This window comes from Balaenoptera physalus (assembly GCF_965194825.1).
Source record: "Balaenoptera physalus genome assembly, chromosome: 13".
In the NCBI taxonomy this organism is placed as follows: Eukaryota; Metazoa; Chordata; class Mammalia; order Artiodactyla; family Balaenopteridae; genus Balaenoptera; species Balaenoptera physalus.
Genome location: NC_138892.1, coordinates 101,152,188 through 101,169,576, shown reverse-complemented (window position 1 = coordinate 101,169,576; position 17,389 = coordinate 101,152,188). Strand labels below are relative to the sequence as shown.

At 43.9% G+C, this 17,389-nt stretch overlaps 1 protein-coding gene and 1 pseudogene across 2 annotated transcripts in view; one reads left to right on the top strand and one right to left on the bottom strand.

Moving 5' to 3' along the window:
- Positions 1-17,389, bottom strand: part of LOC309640845 (negative elongation factor C/D pseudogene) — a 187,413-nt pseudogene that overhangs the window by 34,175 nt on the left and 135,849 nt on the right. The window lies entirely within an intron of this gene.
- Positions 1-17,389, top strand: part of GDF3 (growth differentiation factor 3) — a 148,831-nt gene that overhangs the window by 85,984 nt on the left and 45,458 nt on the right. The gene's annotated exons all lie outside the window — the stretch shown is intronic.

Genomic DNA, 17,389 nt, shown 5'->3' with positions numbered 1-17,389 from the left:
CAGTAACAGCAACCCCTCCCCCAATAACTACCAAAAATGTCTCCAGACATTGCTGAATATCCCCTGGGGGAAAATTGCCCCTAGTTGAGAACCACTGCTCTAATGGTACTAAATGTTGCTTTCCTGGTTCGCACCGCAACTGACTCTCTGTCTGGAATTCTGATTCCCTCAACCAACCCCTCTACTCCCTTTCATCCAGATCAACCAGGTTTTTAGCACCATAAATTGCTTCTCTATTTGGTCCCAGGAGTAGAAAAAGTGAATGTATTTCTCAGCTGGTGGAGGATGAATAATGGACAAAGCCTTTTAATTTCTGAGAAAGAGGATTGTTGGCAGAGCCTCCTAATTGCAGGAATGGATGAGATGAGAGCTCTGGTGGTGTCAGCAGGTCCCCACGCTAGATAAGAGACTGCCTGCCTGCACATCCCATCTCCTGACTTCCAAACATGTACTTTAGAAGTTGGCCCAGAGAATGAGTCTGTACAGCATAATTTTTAAGTCAGATCTGGTTTCGGTTTCTCCACTCTCTCGTTGTGTGACTTAGTCAAACCTGTAGTTTTTCTAAGACTTCATTTCTACCTCTGTGTAACAGGCAACATAATGTTTACTGCACAAAGTGTTACATATGAAAAAGCCATTTAAATTTTTTAAAAAACTTTTCTAGACTCACCACTAGAACGTGTTCATTATCAAATGACTCTTATACTTTAAAAAAATAAATAAATAAAGCTATGGATGTTTTGTTTCCAGACAGTACCAGAGAATCATGATTACCACCCATGGCCATCACTTTGTACTTCGCTTTGTCAGTAGTGTGTGTGTGTTGGGTAAGGGTGTTCCTATAATCAGATCACATATTTTGTTAATAATGAGTGAAGTGACAAGATGGTTCATAAAAAGGGAAACAACAACATAAAACGAAACCTGAATGACACCTTTAGTTACCCATGTCTTGCATTCTTACCCAATTCAAACACAGGTATTTTGATCAGAGGATGATTTTCCTTCTCTTAAAGCAGATATTTTTATTCTCTTCTGCACAAATTAGCCCTCATCCTAAGGATGGTTTGCAACATTGGTGGAAGTAGTGGTGGAAACATTTCTCCTTAATTAAAAATCATATTTTTAAAAAAATTATTTATTTATTTTTGGTTGCATAGGGTCTTCGTTTCTGCGCACGGGCTTTCTCTAGTTGCGGTGAGCAGGAGCTACTCTTTGTTGAGGTGCACAGCCTTCTCGTTGCGATGGCTTCTCTTGTTGCAGAGCACGGGCTCTAGGCACACAGGCTTCAGTAGTTGTGGCACACTGCCTCAGTATTTGTGGCTCGCGGGCTCTAGAGCGCAGGCTCAGTAGTTGTGGCGCACAGGCTTACTTGCTCTGCAGCATGTGGGATCTTCCCTGACCAGGGCTCGAACCCATGTCCCCTGCATTGGCAGGCGGATTCTCAACCACTGCGCCACCAGGGAAGCCCCAAGGAAGAACTGGATTCTTAACCACTGCGCCACCAGGAGGTCCTAAAAATCATATTTTCACTAGGTCGTTTGAGCCTCTTGGCTAACTCATTTCCTGCCTGTGGACAGGTTCCCTGGTAAACATCTTCGTGTTTCTCTTGGATAGGAGTGAAAGATGGTCTCTAGTCACAGATGTCTCAGGCATGAAGAAGGCTTCACTTTTAAGTTTTCTCGGGGTGCAAATCCTGAAACCTAAATAAAATCCCTGCTTCTCCGCAGTACGCACAACTGAGCCAAGCTTTCGTGTGCCTGGGATCTGGACATACCAGGATTTACAATTCCTACCAGGTTTGATGCCTTAGAGTCAGGATTGCCAGTTTCAATCACGAAGGACCCCTTGCCTTCCTCTTTTAAATCGATCATAGAAGAATCTCTGAGATGCATTTAGCGTTTTACCTCTAGCAAGTTGTACATGTCCTAGTGGCTCCATCTGCTGCCAGGAAGCGGGACAGCACTTCATCCTTCACATTTTGGACAGAGGGGCGGAGCAAAGTCAGTGATGATTAAGAACTACCTGCCTCCTTCTGCTGCTGTTTAATCAGAATCCTCCTGGATTGAGGACTGAGTAGCATTTGTGGCTCAGTGTTTGTTTGTTTATACTTTAAGTCTGCAGCTGCTGATATATCAATGGTACTCCAACCTATTTTCTTTTTCCCTCATGACAAGGTTTTACTTAGAGTCAATTAGAAATACATATGTAGGAATTCCTTGGTGGTCCAGTGGTTAGGAATCCGCGCTTCCACTGCAGGGGGCACGGGTTCCATCCCTGGTCGGGGAAGTAAGATTCCGCATGCCGCGGGGCCTTCCCCCCCACCCCAGACACACAAAAATACCATACGTAGGCTAATGGGCCAGGATGGCAGCAGCCTGCAGCAGTGTTTGCATGGTTGACTGTTCCTAAGTGTGTCTGCCACCAGTGTCTATGTCCCCAGGTTGAGCCAAAGTCAGCCACCACAACCCTCCCCCCCAGGAGACTCTCTGAGACCAGCAGCTATGGAGGCTGAGAAATTCAATATCAAGATGCCAGCAGATTCAGTGTCTGATGAGAGTCTGCTTCCTGGTTCATAGACAGCTATCTTCTCACTGCGTCCTCACATGGCAGAAGGGGCAAGGGAGCTCGCTGGGGTCTCTTTTATAATCTCATTGATGAGGCTCCATCCTCATGACCTAATCACCTCCCAAAGGCCCCACCTCCAAATACCATCACATGGGGGATTAGATTTCAACCTATGAACCTGGGGGGAACTCATTCAGTCTACCGCAATCAGAGATGGTGTTTTGTTCATTTGTGGGTCCCCATTACAATGCACAGTGCCTGACATATAATAGATCCTCAGTTCATATTCACTGAATTTATTGAATGAATGCATTAATGAATGAATTTGTTATTAAAGGAATAAATGGTTCTGAAAAAAATACATATATAACTCTTCGGATATTTTGCTTCAGACACTATTGGTATGTTGTGATTTCCTAGGAAATTTTTCATTTTTATATGGGCTTTCAATTCTCTTTTTTTCCCAGCTTTTTTTGAGGTATAATAGACGTATAACATCGTGTAAGTTTAAAGTGTGATGATTCGATACATGTACATGTTGCAAAATGTTTACCACGATAAGGTTAGTTACATCCTTCACCTCACATAATTACCGTTTGTTTTTTTTTTCAGAGAACGTATTTATTTATTTATTTTTAACTTTTTGGCCTGGCCACGTGGCTTGTGAGATCTTAGTTTCCCTGGGCCCTTGGCAGTGAGACCGCAGAGTCCTAGCCACTGAACCACCAGGAATTCCCTTGTTGTTGTTATGGTGAGAACATTAAGCTCTATCCTTGTAGCAGCCTTTAGGTATACAATAGAGTATTGTTAACTATAGTCACCATGCTGCACATTAGATCCCCAGGACTTAACTTATAACTTATAGTTTGCACCCTTGACCAACATCTCCCCATATTCCCCACCCCCTCAGCCCCTGGCAACACTGTTCTACTCGGTTTATTTTTTTTTTTCCTCTAATTATTTGTTTATTTTTGGCTGCGTTGGGTCTTCATTGCTTCACACTGGCTTTCTCTAGTTGCGGCAAGCAGGAGCTACTCTTCGTTGTGATGCGCGGGCTTTTCATTGCCGTGGCCTCTCTTATTGTGGAGCACAGGCTCTAGGCACGTGGGCTTCAGTAGTTGTGGTTTGCGGGCTCAGTAGTTGTGGCACACGGGCTCTAGAGCGCAGGCTCAGTAGTTGTGGCACACGGGCTTAGTTGCTCCGCGGCATGTGGGATCTTCCCGGGCCAGGGATCAAACCTGTGTCCCCTGCATTGGCAGGCGGATTCTTAACCACTGTGCCACCAGGGAAGCCCTGCATTCCCTTTTAGGTAAATGTATTTTATTTCCTTGTAGAAAGTTTGAAAAATATAAAAAGAATGAAGAAAATAGATAAATAAATAAACAAACAAACAAATATCCAACCACACGAAATGAGTTACCATGAAGGTTTTCTTTCCCTCCAGCCTTTTAAAATGTTCTCTCCTACCCTGGAGACCACAGGTGATAGGGAATCAGGGTTTGTTTGGGGAAAGGAGAACTGAGAAATGGATGCCACATCCAAGGAAGGAGCTGGTGGGCAAATTACCCACTCCTCGTAGAAGGGAGGTAGTGACAAAAAATAACAATACAGGACTCTTTTAGAGACCTTGTAATTGAAATGAGCCCATGTTAAATCCTTTAACGAGGATCCTTTGGAGGGCAAGTCTGGTGACTGCAGCCGAGGTAATTCCAGCCCCAACAGCATATATTAAAGTTGCTGCAGTTGGATCTTGGGAGTGGCGGGGTGGGGAGTAGGGCAGTGAGGCAGAGGGGCCACCTGTCCCACTCCTTGCCTCTCCATCCTGCCTCCATACTCTCAGCTGAATGTCCCAAAGCATTTACTTTGGAGAAAATAAAAAAGACTGTTCAAAGCAGGCCTGAGCCACCTGGGTACGACCTCTGGGAATAATGCAGTAGGACCAGAGATCTATTTTGTTGGTTTTGGGAACTGAGGCCATGATTAAGTGGCGTCCCTCTAAATGTCCCTAGGGGGGCATTTGTCTTGCATCTCTAGAGGTGAATTTCTTGGACCGGAACAAGCAAAAAAAAATTTCTTATAAAAAAGAAAACAATGACTTCCCTGGTGGCACAGTGGTTAAGAATCCACCTGCCAATGTAAGGGACACGGGTTCGAGCCCTGGTCTGGGAAGATCCCACATGCCACAGAGCAACTAAGCCCATGCACCATAACTACTGAGCCTGCACTCTAGAGCCCGTGAGCCACAACTACTGAAGCCCACATGCTACAACTACTGAAGCCCATGTGCCTAGAGCCCATGCTGTGCAACAAGAGAAGCCACCGCAATGAGAAGCCCACTCAGCGCAACGAAGAGTAGCCCCTGCTCGCAACAACTAGAGAAAGCCCGAGTGCAGCAACAAAGATCCAACGCAGCCATAAATAAACAAACAAATAAATAAATAAATGTATTTTAAAAAGAGAAAAATAAATTTCCTCTCAATATATGTAAACGATGCTTGCATGACCACATGCCTTTTAGAGACATTGTGGGAACTTTAGAGAAATTGCAGAGACTCTGCCAGGTGCATCCAAGCATCTGCTTTGTACCAGCAGTTCCCAAACTTCAGGGTGCATCAGAGTGACCTGGAAGGCTTGTTAAAATACAGATTGCTGGACTCCACCCCCCCCCCACCCAGAGTTCTGATTCAGTAGGCCAGGGTGGGCCCGAGAATCTGCACATCTGACAAGTTCCCAAGTGAGTGATGCTGCTGGTCCAGGGGCCACTGCTGACCCGTAGAGCTGCACCATCCACCTCTAACCAAACAGGGTGCGTTCCAGAGTCAAGTAAGATTATGCAGTTGTACTCAGGGTTTTGTACCTATTTTGCACTCAGCCTGGTAACCCAGTGCCTTTCCGTTACTAAAGCAGGACATTTTCTCAGGAAACTAGATGAAGAGCTTTTTGTAGTGAATGAAGTTTTTAAAAGAATTTCTCCTTTTCTCGTTCAGACCTGAGATTGAAGCTATTACAAAGTTTTCCTTTTCCATTGGAAATAGCTCATTGTCATCAAATAGCTCATGGCGTCGTCTCTCTATAAAGTGATCTCAGGGAGGATTATGTTGTAGTACTTCCTCAAACAGAAGCTAACAGCATCGATAGTATTGAGTTGGCCCAAAAGCTTGTTCGTGTTTTTCCGTAAGATCTTACCAGGCACTTTTCACCAGCCTGTGAAAATACATCACCGGTATTTCTGCTTGTTACTGGGGGAAGGAGGCAGCTTGAGGGTGGGGATGGGGTCCAGGGAGGATTGGAACCAAACAACTTTTACCAGAATTTAAAGAGCTTACGAGGATGTTTCAGAGAAGGTCACTAGCGTGCAGACCTTTAAAATCTTTCATTAGATTTGTCTAATTGTAGCAAAGTGCTGTGTCTTTTTTAGAACTTTAAAATGCAGAAAAACCTCTGTGTTCCCTAGAGGTTATAATTCTATGGCTTTCAAGCCACAGACAAGCTCTCCATGGCGCCTTATTGGGAGCTGAAGTCAGCTCGCCTAAGTAGAACCTTCTGAATAAAGCATGACTCACTCTCCCTAAACAATCAGCCTATCTGTTTATATAACTCCTATCAGGCATGTAAAGTGGAGAAGTGGTCTGGAAGAGCATGTGTATTACCAGAGGGCATGTTATTAGGCTCTTCCCATATTACACTGTCTTCTCTAATAAAAGAAAGATAAAGGGAGGAAAACATGCTCAAAAGCCTCTATGTCTGCTCACTGAACTGATGCACTTACTAGATAGGTATTGAGCAGATTAGTTCCCTGAACCAATGTGTTTCAGAGAAAATTCAGAAAATTGGGTATTAGCATTTTGGCGAGATTTTCCTTTGATGCTGAAGAGGCTCAGAGACACCTCTTCTTTGTATTTTTCATCAGTGTTTAAAAAGGTTTTGCATTCCATTCTTTCCATTCCATCTGCCTAGCAAACCTCACACCCTGGACGAATGACTGACTGCTAGAATCCAAAGTATTTCCCCCCCGTTAGCGCAAGTTTGTGTGCCCAACACCCAGTGAGACCAAACAAACGAAAACATTGGAGTTTGAAGCAGAGAAAGGTTTATTGCAGGGCCATGCAAGGAGACAGGTGGCTCACGCTCTAAAAAACCCCCAAGCTCTCTGAAGGGTTTCGGCAAAGCGTTTTTTTTCCCACCATTTTCTTTTTTTTTTTTTTAATTGGGATATAGTTGTTTTACAATGTTGTGTTAGTCTCTACTGTACAGCAAAGTGGAGTTCCCTGTGCTATACAGCAGGTTCTTATTAGTTTTCTATTTTATACATATTAGTGTATACATGTCAATCCCGATCTCCCAATTCATCCCACCCCACCCCGGCCCCCGCTTTTCCCCCTTGGTGTCCATACGTTTGTCCTCTATATCCGTGTCTCTATTTCTGCATTGCAAATAGGTGCAAAAACAAATATCGTATATTAACGCATATATGTGGAATCTAGGAAAATTGGTACAGGTGAGTCGGCAAAGCATTTTTTAAAGCCAGGTGAGGGAGTTCCCTGGCAGTCCAGTGGTTAGGACTTTCACTGCTGAGGGTCTGGGTTCAATCTCTGGTCAGGGAACTAAGATCCTGCAAGCCTCAAGGCGAGGCAAAAAAAAAAAGAAAAGCCAGGTGAGGGAGCGGGGTTGCAGGGTCTGTGATCAGCCCATGCACAGTTCTCTGATTGGCTGATGGTGAGGTAACAGGGCGGTGTCACGGGGGTTAACATGGTCAGTCGTTAGTCTCCAGGAGCCCTGGTGGAATGTGCTTAGGTCATCCAGGAGTTAACATCTTCCATTTGGTGGGGGATTTTCACATCTATAAAACAACTCAGGAAATGTACATCAAATACTGTTATCTAGGTACTTCAGAGAGGAGCTAAAGCAGAGGATATGGGGGAAGCCCTATCCCCAGGAAGACCCCATTGGGTCCTGCTCAGTTATACTACTCTTGTTTAGTTAGAACTGACAAAAGGACTTCCCTGGTGGTCCAGTGGTTAAGACTCTGCAATTCCAATGCAGGGGGCGTGGGTTCGATCCCTGGTTGGGGAACTAAGATCTCACATGCCCCGTGGCACGGCCAAAAAACAACACAACAAACAACAAAAAAAAGAACTGGTAGAGAAACACATCACACTGAAGAATTATTTTACCATCAGTTCATGGCTTTCACCTGCATCTAGATTCTCGGTCCCTCTAGTCCTACTGTCCAATATGGTAGCCACTAACCATGTATGGCTGCTGAGCACTGGTACTGTGTCTTATCCAAATTAAGATAGACTGTAAGGACTTCCAGCCAAGATGAAGTACAGGAACCAGATTTATCCTCCTACCCGAAACAATGGAAAAACAGTGCAAAATATATGGAATAACCGTTTTCAACACATTGGATATCAGGCAGTGAAGGGCAGGGAATCCCTGACACATGGGAAACAAATGAGGCAAGCTCTACAGTTGTGCCAGCCTGTGGCCTAAACCATTTCCAAGCCACGGGGCAGAGAAGAGAAACCCAGCAGAGCCCAGCAGTCTCTCTGAGATAAGCAGTTGCCTCTGGGAGTCGAGGGAGGCCAAGGTGAGTAGAATTTGCAGGGCAGCATCACAGAGCGGAGGGAGCTGCACAGAGGGAAGGAGTCTGGAAATATGCAGACGGTCCCCCTGGAGTCCTCAGCTGTGTGATCAGAACATGTGTGTGAGTCCAGAGAGGACCACCCTAGCTAAGCATAGGAGGGAAGAGTACACAGTGCTCACACAAGGCCAGGACAGAGCATCCGGTGAGAGGAACAGCCATTAAAGTAGAAAGAAACCCGAATACCATCTATGGAAGTGCACTTGGAAATTAGAGCCTCACGAAGGCCTCCCGACTCTGATAGGCCTGCTGGATCAATGGCCCTTCAAGTCTCCCAGTATTTATGCTTTTGAATGAACAGTGTGAAAAAAATCTTTCCTGGTGACACAGAAAGTTTAGCTGGTCCTCTAAAAAATGTGCTTATGTGGAATTCCCTGGTGGTCCACTGGTCAGGACTCCGCATTTTCACTGTCAAGGGCCCGGGTTTGATCCCTGGTTGGGGAACTAAGATCCAACAAGCCGTGTGGAGCAGCCAAAAAATAAATTAATTAATTAATTAAAACTGTGCTCATAGATGCCACTTAGGACTTGTGCCTTGACCAATGGCTGCCAGTTATCCAGACCATGTAGTCTCTGCCTGTTGAGTTCACCTTGGCCTTGTAGGTGCTTCTCTTGGATGGAGTCCCTTTCAAGATGACTCACGTTCAACTCCCTTCTGTGGGAGCTGTATCTGCACAGCAGGGAGCTGACACGTTTGTCCTCGGGACTCTGGAAGTACAGGCAGTTGCCAACAGCGCCCTCTATCTTTGTTCATGTCAATCAGTCTCTCACTCTACCAGTCTAGATCCAGCCAGGAAAACAGACACCACACTAGGTATTTCAAACATAGAAAATGTATGAATGGGGATTTGTTAAGAAAATATTTGAAGAGCTCATGGAGCAAAACGGGGAAGGAAGTGTAACACAGAATTTAGTGTTTGCGGGCAATTGTTCCAGGCCCAGAGCTGGAAGATCCTGAGGCAAGAGCACACTCACTGCCCACAGGGGTCGAGCCTGCTGCCGCCAGAACCCCTGGTTTCTGCTGCTGAAACTGCCAAAGGCTGTAGCCTGCAGCCACCCATGGTTGCAGGAGATGTTTCCAGACAGAGAGATAAAACAGTGGCTTCTCCCCTCCTTCTGCCTTCTCATCTTCCCCATGTTTCTGCCATTGGTCAAACGTAACTAGAATCTGCTGCCCAGGGATTCCAGGAAGTGCAGTTTATAGGAATCCAGCCCCCTGCAAGACAGAGCAGAGCACCACAGATCATTTGTATTCTTCCACCGAAGAATAGAAATGGAGCTGAGAACAAATGGAAAGATAACTGGGCCACTCACCTTTAGATTTTTGTTTTTAAAGAAATGAGACGGTACCAGTCTCCCAAACTCTAGAGAGCGCATGTTAAGTATGTGAGTGGTTTTCTGAAGCATCCCCTTACTTGGCTTGAGGTGGGCAGTGAGTAGCAAAGCACAATGACAAAGATAAATATTAAAATACTGAATAACTTTTTATACTCATGGCTATCCTGTAACAATTGTGTTCACATTTGCACTGATGGTGCAAAAGCAATGGTGGGTCAGACTGCTGGTGCCTTAGCACAAATCAAGACAGTGGCACCAAACTGTGCTATAGTTACTGTATTCTTTACCACATGTACTCACAGTCAAAATAAAGGCCACTTTCACTTGAGACTGTCTTTGATAAAGTAGTAAACAGAGACTGTATAAAGGAATGACTCCTGTTGCTCCAACCCTGGCCCTGGTTTAATTTCTGCCATCTGAACCCTTATGGTTCAGGGCCCAGCCTCTGGACCCAGATGTTGAGAGACAAACATGTTTGTTTGTTTGTTTGTTTGTTTGGATAAGGTAACTGAAGACCACCTATACTTCCTATAAGATCAGCAATGCCTTAAGGATTTTGTCCTAAAGAGGGTCTACTTATCATGGAGATCCAGAGTCCCTCAGAGCTCCGGGTTGTGTGATAACATGAAGAAAATACTTTTCAACCTAGAATTCTATACCCAAACATACTATAGAGTGAGTATAAAATAAAGGCAATTCAGCTAGGCAAACTTCCTTTCATAACAACCTGCAGAGGACATAGTCATCAAAATAGAGTCATCAAAATAGGGAAGGAGGGACTTCCCTGGGGGTCCAGTGGTTAAGACTCTGCTCTTACACTGCAGGGGCCATGGGTTCAATCCATGGTCAGGGAACTAAGATCCCACATGCCGCACAGCACAGCTGAAAAAAAAAAAAGGGAAGGAAACCAAAAAGAGAGGTAAACGTGAAATCAGGAAGAAGGAGATCCAAAGCATCACCCCAGGATGACAAGTGAACACAGGCACAGAGGGCAAAAAATCCACGTGAGTGCTTGGAAGGCTTCAAAGAGGAATGGAAATAATTGGTGAAGAATTTCGAGTTGAATTACTGGTCAGCATAGAGAAAACTAAGTGTATAGGAAAACATATTAATTCCTGAGAAGATAAAAGTTTATGCAGAAAAAGAAAATAATCATTTTCAATTTGCTACATGTCTCACTTTTGAATAACATTCCTAATCAAAGTGGGAATTTAATGTATACAAGTTCATGCTGAGGAGTAAGAAATAGCAAGACAGTCAAATTAAATACAGAATTAATCAGTTAACTGAATATTGTGGGACATTAAAAAAAACTGTTTTCCAGGACCTACCACGTTCACTGGAGCTATTTCCACTTGCTTCTCTTCATAGGGTGACTCCCCCCTACTGACCCTGATATCAACAAGCCGTATTATGTGAGCTACTCTATTTTGAATCTTGCTGCCTGAGGTCTGGCTGCTACCCCTGGTTGTTCCACACTGTAAAGTTCTTTTAAGTGTTCAGCCAACAGAAGAGGCAATTTTTACCTTCTATTGGCCCAACTCCATCTGGTCTTTCAAGCTTACTGATAAGGGGAAGATCACAAGAAAAATTTCAGCAGAATGCAGTTGTTATTTTGTAAACACTAGTGCTTTAAACTTGCTATACATTGAAGCAAATAATATATATTTTAATTTGAACTGGATATGTGAATTGGATATCATAACCAGTTGATTTTTTCATTGTGTTAGAGGTATTGTCACTAAACAAGGTCAATTGGTTCTCTCAGTATCACAGCCAGTATAGTCCAAGGGACCATTTGTCCCCAAGTCTGTGTTGTACTTTATATGTGAAGTCTGTTTCTGTGACTCTTAGAGCTAGTGGTGGGATGGGTTGAGTACACTTGCTGCCGGTAGCAATCAATATTTTCTATGTCACACACAAAAGAAAAGGGAAAGGAAGGGAAGGGAAGGGAGGGGAAGGAGGGGAGGGAGGGGGGAAGGGAAGGGAGTGGAGGGAGGAAAAGAAAAGAAAAGAAAGGAAAAAAGAAAATTAGTGTTTGGATCTGAAATTGGGGTGTGACAACCCTTATATACAATGCAATCTATAGTAGTCCACCCTTATCCTTGGGGGGTACATGTTCCAAGACCCCTGGTGGATGCCTGAAACAAAAGATGGTATTGAACCTTATACCCAAGGGTTTGAACCCTGAACACAAGCATGTGACACCCCGACAGTTGATCTGATAACCAAAAGGGCTATGAAGTGACTAAGGGGCAGGATACGATGGACAGAGGAATGATTCACGTTATGGGTGGGTGAGATTTCATCACTTTATGCAACAATGGGCAATTTCAAATGTATGGATGGCATACCTTCATGCATAATTTACGCATACATAAATTTCTGGAATTTTCCATTTGATAATTTTGAACTGCCTTTGACCGCGGATAACTGAAACTGTGGAGAGAGAAACTGTGGCTCAGGGGTGGGGGAGGGGTAGAATTGCACGGAGAAATGCTTTGTTTCAGGAAAGCTAGCAGTAGTATGAATGGCGAGGAAAATAATGCGTTGAGGAAAAGGGCTTCATGTGGGTCATCAGCTACTCCTCTAACTCATGCCTGCCACTGACTCTTCCACTAACTCATTCTAAGCCCCATGAAGTCACATGATTCCTTGGTATCATGTTCTAATTTGTTAAATGAGGACCATAATACCTGTCCTACTCACGGTACACTGCTAGTATGAAGTTCAAATATGCTGACGTTTATTTATTTAATTTTATTTTTGTCTTTATTGGGTCTTCGTTGCTGCACGTGGCTTTCTCTCGTTGCCGCGAGCGGGGCTACTTTTCGTTGCGGTGAGTGGGCTTCTCATTGTGGCAGCTTCTTTTGTTGTGGAGCATGGGCTCTAGGCGCGCGGGCTTCAGTAGTTGTGGCTCGCGGGCTTAGTTGCTCCGTGGCATGTGGAATCTTCCCAGACCAGGGCTCGAATCCTTGTCCCCTGCATTGGCAGGCGGATTCTTAACCACTGCGCCACCAGGGAAGCCCCCATATGCTGGCATTTATTAAAGTGCTTGGAAGCGTGTAAACACCTAGAGCACAAACAAGGATGCTAGTCCAGGGCTCCCCTCCCTCCAGGAATAAACTGGGTATGAGACCTCTGAAAGATTGCCTTCACTTCATTCTTTTTTTTTTTTTGGCCGAGTCACACAGCTCGACTATGGATTGAACCCGCGCCCTTGGCCATGAAAGCTCTGAGTCCTAACCACTGGGCCGCCAGGGAAGTCCCCTTTACTTCATTCTTCCCTCTCAAATTAACTATAACACACACACAGTCAAAGAAAAATCTTTTAATTTCTGGCTTTTTACTGGACCTCCACTGCACACATTATTTAACAAATCGGTTCTCTTAGTTCTTCAACCTTCAATGAGGAGGAAAATAAACAGATATTATCGACAACATTTCCTCCAAAAAAGCCAAATTTATAATCTCAGCCATCTTTTTTTTTTTTTAATTAATTTATTTATTTTTGGCTGTGTTGGGTCTTCGTTTCTGTGCGAGGGCTTTCTCTAGTTGTGGCAAACGGGGGCCACTCTTCATCACGGTGCGCGGGCCTCTCACTATCGCGGCCTCTCTTGTTGGGGAGCACGGGCTCCAGACGCGCAGGCTCAGTAGTTGTGGCTCACGGGCCTAGTTGCTCCGCGGCATGTGGGATCTTCCCAGACCAGGGCTTGAACCCGTGTCCCCTGCATTGGCAGGCAGATTCTCAACTAATGCGCCACCAGGGAAGCCCTAAAATACCTATTCTAATATGTTCAGGATGTTCTAGTCGCTTCCAGAAAAAGCATCCTGAATGATTATTGAATAGGTAAAAACTGATCTCTGCTGCCTCCTGCTGGTACTAATTCTAGTCACTTTATGGTTTCAGATCCTTCTACTAAAGTGTCTCCTGAGTAACTATCTGCCTTACAACTTTTCTTTTCTTTTTTTTTTGATTTTTAGTTGTCTTTATTTTAAAAAAATGAAACAAGTTAGTTACAAAAAACCTTTGTTCCAAATAGATACTGTGTATCTTACAAATTTTTTTGCTTGATTTTGAGTTTTAAAGATTGCTGTAGAAATTATTTCTAATATAAATAAATGATTATTTCTTCCTCGGAGGGTTGATTTCGTAGTGCACTATTTACAAAAACTGAGTAAGTGAAAAACGACAGTTTATAAATTTGTACCATTTAGGAAAAATATATTTTATGTAGTGTAGCATGAATAACGGCAGATAAAACCACTTAAGATTATAGTTTTTACACAGGTGCTTTACAACTTTCTAAACTCATCCCTTTCATCATCAGAATTAAAACTGTGCTTTCATGTTAGGAAATCATCATTAATTTATTAACCTTCACTGAGGTTGTAAATAAAAGTCATATACAACGGCTGATACCACTTCTTCAGACTACTGGTATCTTATTAAGGAATTTATTTTAATTAAAAAAATTTTTTTTGTCCGCACCACACCACTTGTGGGATGTTAGTTCCCCAGCCAGGGATCAAACCTGGGCCCTCGGCAGTGAGAGTGCAGAGTCCTAACCACTGTACCGCCAGAGAATTCCCTTATTAAGGAATTTTAAGTACCCATAGTAGCCTATGGAATCCTATGTAGAGCTTATCTATTCTGTGGAGTCCCTTCTCTCTCTGTCTCCATCTCCTATTTTTTTCTCCCTCCCTCACATTATTCCAGCCACACTGGGTTCTTTGCTTTTTCTCAAACTCTCCTGGCACTTTCCCACCTCAGGACCTTGGAATATACCGTTCCCTTGAATAACCACATGGTTCTCTCCCATACCTTCTTCAGACCTGTACTCAGCGGTCACCTGAGGCCTCTCCTAACCTTCCTCCATCTAGATTCGCAAACAACACGCACCTCAACAATCCATATCCACCTTCCCTGCTCTATAGTCTATGTTGCATTTGTCGTATACCATATATTTTACTACGATGTTTATTCTCACTCCTTCCGTTAGAACATAAGCTCTATCATGGCAGAGCTTTCTGTTCAAATTTATATATATTTTTTTCCACTGCTCTCTCCCCAGCACCTAAAATCCCCTGCTCAGGGTAATTTAATGCATTAATGCATATGCAGTATGTTTATGTAAATTAATGCATATGCAGGTATGTTTATGTAAATTAATGTTTCTGTTTATTCATATATTTAAATTTGATAGATGTCACAGGTCAGATGTTCCTGAAGCCTTTACATTCCCTGCACTGGCACTGATCACGTCAGCTCATCACTGGAAAAATAGGTTCAAGCATTTTTAGGTGGTAAAACAGCTGGATATCCTTCTGTGGCTTGTGAATTTCTGACAGACGTTAATACCTTCATATCAGTGAAGAGCAGTCATTACCAGTCCCTTTCTCTGGCCAAGGGGCAGTAGATGGGTCCAGCTAAAAGTCAGATTCTAGGGAACTCCCTGGTGGTCCAGTGGTTAGGACTCTTCGCTTTCACTGCCAAGGACCTGTGTTCAATTCCTGGTCAGGGAACTAAGATCCCGCAAGCTGCATGACATGGCCAAAAAAAAGTCGGACTCTAGAACTAGCCTGTATGGGTTTGAATTCCATCTCTGACACTTATTGACTGTGTGACCTTGGCCGAGTCATTCTACCTTCTGTGCCTTAGGTTTCTCTTCTGTAAAATGGAACTAGTGAGTTAATACATGTAAAACATTTAGAACAATGCCTGGCTCATGACAAATACTAGGTCTTTAGGTGTTTGATATGTAATAGGAAATATGACGGTGAGGGACCACATCACACAACTACAGAATTCTTTTAAGAAATGACTTTTCTGGGTTTCTTTTTTTTTTTTTTTTTAATAAATTTATTTATTTATTTTTGGCTGTGTTGGGTCTTCGTTTCTGTGCGAGGGCTTTCTCTAGTTGTGGCGTGCTGGGGCCACTCTTCATCGCGGTGCGCGAGCCTCTCACTATCGCGGCCTCTCTTGTTGCGGAGCACAGGCTCCAGACGCGCAGGCTCAGTAGTTGTGGCTCACGGGCCCAGTTGCTCTGTGGCATGTGGGATCTTCCCAGACCAGGGCTCGAACCTGTGTCCCCTGCATCGGCAGACGGATTCTCAACCACTGCACCACCAGGGAAGCCCCTGGGTTTCTTTTATTACTAATTCATTTGATTGCCAAACACTAGTAGAGGGAGATAAATAACATCAACCAAGTGTTTACCAGATGTTAAGCAAAGGTCACGTGTTTTGCATGTACTGACTCATTTGGTACCGATACAGAGAGGCTAAGTAACTTCCCCAAAATCACACAGCTAGTAATGGCAAAGTTGGGAATGGAATATTCAATCTGGTTCCAGAACCCACACTCCTCAGAATAATATCATGCTGTCTCTTAGATGCCAAAGATTTCTTAATGAAAATAGGGGTTAAAAAAATTCAAAACAGGAAAAAATTTCAATACCATAATTTGCTTTGAAACTGAAAGATACCATTGTTCAATATTAACAGCATAATACTTGGTAAAGTTCTTAAGACAATAGGATCCCCAATAGCAGAGATTGAGAACAGTGGAACGAGGCATCAGAAGTTAGCACAAGTACCCAAAGAGGCAATTTGGCAGGAGTTAGATATAGTAATACCACCTATAATCATTTGATTTACATGTTTTTTTTTTGGCTGTGTTGGGTCTTTGTTTCTGTGCGAGGGCTTTCTCTAGTTGTGGCGAGCGGGGGCCACTCTTCATCGCGGTGCGCGGGCCTCTTCACTATCGCGGCCTCTCTTGTTGCGGAGCACAGGCTCCAGATGCGCAGGCTCAGTAGTTGTGGCTCACGGGCCTAGTTGCTCCGTGGCATGTGGGATCTTCCCAGACCAGGGCTCGAACCCGTGTCCCCTGCATTGGCAGGCAGATTCTCAACCGCTGCGCCACCAGGGAAGCCCTTGATTTACATTTACATTTACATTTACACTTTACATTCCTGAAGGAAGTGACATTTTCAAAGCACTTTACCAGGATCCTGTTTTCCAGATCCTTCCCTCCTCTCCTTCCTTGGCTGATTTAAGCCATTTCACTATGCTTCGGCTCCTGAGTCAGCTAAGGACAGTTTGGGACAGGAAATAAAATGTTGGCTAAAAAACTTAAATAGGACTTCGAGGCTAGTTAGAATTTTGCATACCTTGAAATTTGAACATTTCCACCATCCTGGAGTTTTATTGATGATAAGGGGAGTTTCAGGAGACGGAGGATTTGCCTCAACACCAACGTAGGGGATAGAGATTGTGCTTCCCAGAGATGTTCTAGGAGTAATGGAGTCTTCGCCCCAGCAGGTGGCGCAAGACACATCCTCACCTCGGTTTCTTTCCCTTTGTCCCTCTGTGTTCCCTTTGTCCCACAGTGTGTTCCCATTGGAAGACCCTACACTCTAGTGCAGAATGGTCTCAGAGGTCATCTTTTAATGAGTCCTCCAGATTTTTTTTTATTTTTTGAATTATTGTCAAAACAGTGACTCAACAGGATTCCTTTCTTTCCAGCCCTAACATTTTTTCTCTATGTCCGCCCAAATATGGTCCACTGACCAGCAGCATTTAACATCACGTGGAAGCAGACCCACTGTCAAACCTATTGAATTGGAATCGACATTTTAACAATATACCCTGGTGATTTGTGTGCAGATTAAAATTTGAGGAGCGCTGGGGTAGAGCTTTCAAGGCGGGCATTAGGCTTTACTAAATCTTGCTGTGGATGTTTTCAAACTGGACCCCAGAGAAACTCCCAAATCAAAGTCGGATCAGAACTCTGCTCTGGCTCCAGGGAGGTCTCTCCGAATGCATCGAACAGGA